Below are 4,206 nucleotides of genomic sequence, written 5' to 3'. Positions count from 1 at the left end.
AGCTTGAACATCAGGAAGTTCACGGTTCACATACTGCTGAAGCCTGGCTTGGAGAATTTTGAGCATTACTTTACTAGCGTGTGAGATGAGTGCAATTGTGCAGTAGTTTGAGCATTCTTTGGCATTGCCTTTCTTTGGGATTGGAATGAAAACTGACCTTTTCCAGTCCTGTGGCCACTGCTGAGTCTTCCAAATTTGCTGGCATATTGAGTGCAGCACTTTCATAGCATCATCTTTCAGGATTTGAAATAGCTCAACTGGAATTCCATCACCTCCACTAGCTTTGTTCGTAGTGATGCTTTCTAAGGCCCACTGGACCTCACATTCCAGGATGTCTGGCTCTAGGTCAGTGATCACACCATCGTGATTATCTGGGTCATGAAGATCTTTTTTGTACAGTTCTTCTGTGTATTCTTGCCATCTCTTCTTAATATTTTCTGCTTCTGTTAGGTCCATACCATTTCTGTCCTTTATTGTGCCCATCTTTGCATGAAATGTTCCCTTGGTATCTCTAATTTTCTTGAAGAGATCTCTAGTCTTTCCCATTCTGTTGTTTTCCTCTATTTCTTTGCATTGATCGCTGAAGAAGGCTTTCTTATCTCTTCTTGCTATTCTTTGGAACTCTGCATTCAGATGCTTATATCTTTCCTTTGCTCCTTTGCTTTTCGCTTCTCTTCTTTTCACAGGTATTTGTAAGGCCTCCCCAGACAGCATATGGTAGCTGATTGCTAAATATTTACTGACTGATTTTAGAATGCCCACAGAGTTCCCTTTAGAAAGTAACATATCAAAAGTTTCAACCCTTCAACCTTAAAGTTTTTTCTCATTTTGTATAAACACCCACAGCCCCTAAGAGAACGTGACAAGCTCTAAAAGTGCCCCACGTCACATTTATCTACCAGACAGCCACACTGGTCTTCTTTCATCTCATGGGACTCCCCTCGGAGTAATCACTCTGTAGCCTTGGAGAGGCAGGGTACCTTTTGTGTTGGGCCCGTGCAAGCAGTTGGTTGGCCAATGCGTTATGTCTCCATGAGAAACAGTCCCAGGAGGCAAGCTTTCTCTTGGCAAGGGGCTCCCCGCCTCCTTGCTGGCACATGTTTTCAGAAAGTTGACTGGCCTAGATCCAGTATTGGCTAACTTCCCCTCACTTGCTCCCTGTACACAGATCCAGGCCCACGTGGTCAGCTTTGGGCTGTTAACAGACTGCAGCCACTCTGTGGCAACTAGAAGCACTCTGTGGCCCTGCTTGCTGACATTTTAGATGCCTTTATTGGCTCCCAGGAGCCACTAATGCACATGTGCCTGTGGTCTGTGGGCTCCAGGGGGGCACTCAGTGAAAACCCATCGTAGTTGGACAAATGAAATGCTCTTCTTCCAGCTTTCCTGGCGCTCAAGAAAGCAGCGTATTAGAAATGCAGGCTGAGCGTCCGCCCATAGCGCATGCTCCTTGTGCCTCTTCCCCGGGAGCCCTGCCAAGGGCGGAGAATGACAGGTTCTTTCCGTCGGGTTCTACTGCCTTAAGTGGTTGGCTCTTTTCCACTTTCATGTGGTTATAAGTCATTTCGGTTTTAGATTTCAAAGCATTTTCATACAAGTATTAACTCACATCATAAGCACAGGTTTTAGAACTTAATGTAAAGTATATTTAAATGAGTATATTTCCTTTCCACCAAATTTCATTTCAGTAGACATCAATTAAAAATTAATATAAAAAAATATAAAAATAAAAAATTAATATGTTCAACATTTATTGTTTGCTCATTATACATTGCTCCCTTAAAAAAAAAAGAAAAAACCCAAAACACAGCTATATATGTAAGGGAGATTGAGAGGTACAGACTTCCGGTTCCAGACTTTCAGCAAAATAAATGAGTCACAGGTACAAAGGCACAGTGTGTGGAATGTAGTCGTAACCTGGGTAATATCTTTGTATGTGATTGATTTACAACACTACGTTAGTTCCACTGTGGTTCAACGTTTCCATGTTTCAAAGTGATCAGATTGTGATTCCTTATCATGGTCATCATTTTGAAATATATAAAAATATTGAATTACTATGGAACTAACATAATGTTGTAAATCAACATTTTACACTTACACTTACACTTCAGATTCCTTACAAACCCTTACACTTCAGAAAGGAATAAGCAGACTTATAGAAAAAAAAAAAAAAAAGATTTGTGGTTTCCAGAGGTAGGGAGGAAGAACTGAATGAAGGCAAGTCAAAAGGTACCAACTCCCAGTTATGAGATAAATAAGTACTAGAGATCTAATGTAAATGGTAAATACAATTAACACTGCTGTATGTTATAAATGAAAGTTGTTTAAGAGTAAATCCTAAGAGCTATCATCACAAGCAAAAATAACTTTTTTTCATACTTCTTTAATTTTGTGTGTATATGAGATGGATGTTTACTAAATTTACTGTGATAATCATTTCATGATGTATGTAAGTCAAATCATTATGCTGTACACCTTAAACTTATACAGGGATATATGTCAATATATCTCAGTAAAACTGGAAGAAAAAAAGCTATGTATGTTCAGTTCAGTCACTCAGTCATGTTTGACTCTTTGCGACCCCATGAATCTCAGCACACCAGGCCTCCCTGTTTATCACCAACTCCCGGAGTTTACTCAAACTCACGTCCATCGAGTCAGTGATGCCATCCAGCCATCTCATCCTCTGTCGTCCCCTTCTCCTCCTGCCCCCAATCCCTCCCAGCATCAGGGTCTTTTCCAATGAGTCAACTCTTCGCATGAGGTGGCCAAAGTATTGGAGTTTCAGCTTTAGCATCATTCCTTCCAATGAACACCCAGGACTGATCTCCTTTAGGATGGACTGGTTGGATCGCCTTTCAGTCCAAGGGACTCTCAAGCATCTTCTCCAACACCACAGTTCAAAAGCATCAATTCTTCAGCACTCAGTTTTCTTCACATGTTACTCATTAGCTAATTAAAATTTTTTTCCCAGTGTTGTTGCTTTCTTATTTACTCTATCCTTAGAATACTGTTACTGTCTCTCCTCTTCCTTTCAGTATTAATCCTTAATACCTTTCTTTGACTGTCTGGTCCATCCACTGTAGGGCACATCTATTCTTATTTACAGTACCCTCCCTTCCGAAAAGAGCGCTCACCACACACCATTGTTCCTCCAACCAAGACATCTCAGAAGAACTTTTCTCTTCTTACTCAGCTCTGACTGGCTGACACAGGGATGGACAACGACACAATTTAACCAATCACAGACCTTTCCTGGAACTATTCCAATTGAACTGATAGGGAAGTGGGCTCTTTGTTCTCTGATCAAAATGTTCTCATGTTTGTTTATGGGTACTGTCATTTGCAACCAAAAGCTTTAACTTATGTATCTACTCTTTTCCTATAATCTTGGCCGCAGTCTTTCTGGTTGTATAACTTTTTTTTTTTTTAACTGAGTTTGAAGTCTGCAAATTAAAATAAAACACATACTGTAATACTTTTGCACTGTCCTATTTTCTTTTAGTAACCTAAGGATTTTGTAATTGCTTTAAGGATTCCAACAGAGAAGACATAAATATAGGAAGGTGTTTAGAAACCACATCACTATGGAACATTGCAAACAACTGAGTGTTCAACTAAGAATACAAACAAACAGCCTCTGGGGAAGAGGTGGTGGAAGTAAAGCCGTTTGCAATTATTTGAAAAGCTGTTATGCAGAGAAGGAAGTAAAGTCATTGCTTGTCATTTTTATAGAGGCATCAATCCCCACAATTGAAATTAGCAGTCTGATTACTGTTCTTTATAAAAAGAAAGTACTTTCTAATAACCAAAGGGTACCAAAAATGAAACAGGCCTCCACTCAAAAAGTAAGATTTCCAGAGACTTAGAAGTGACTTTTTTTAATTTGTCTGAGCCTTGCAGCTTGTGGGATCTTATTAGTTGCCCACCTCCACCACCAGGTATAGAAACTGGGTCCTGCAGTAAAAGCGCTGAGTCCTAACTACTGGATTGCCAGGAAATTCCCCCCACTCCATATATATACGGAGTATAGGGCTTCCTGGATGGCTCAATGGTAAAGAATCAGCCTTCATTGGAGTATAGGTAATTTACAATGCTGTGTTAATTTCAGTTGTACAGCAAAGTGATTCAGTTATACATGTACACATATCTATTCTTTTTCAATTTCTTTTCCCATATGGGTTATTATAGAATATTGAGTAG

The sequence above is a fragment of the Bison bison genome, unplaced genomic scaffold (genome assembly GCF_000754665.1).
Source record: "Bison bison bison isolate TAMUID 2011002044 unplaced genomic scaffold, Bison_UMD1.0 scf7180017864518, whole genome shotgun sequence".
NCBI classification, from domain to species: Eukaryota; Metazoa; Chordata; class Mammalia; order Artiodactyla; family Bovidae; genus Bison; species Bison bison.
The sequence above is the reverse complement of the archived record's forward strand: the minus strand, read 5'-3'. Positions refer to the sequence as shown.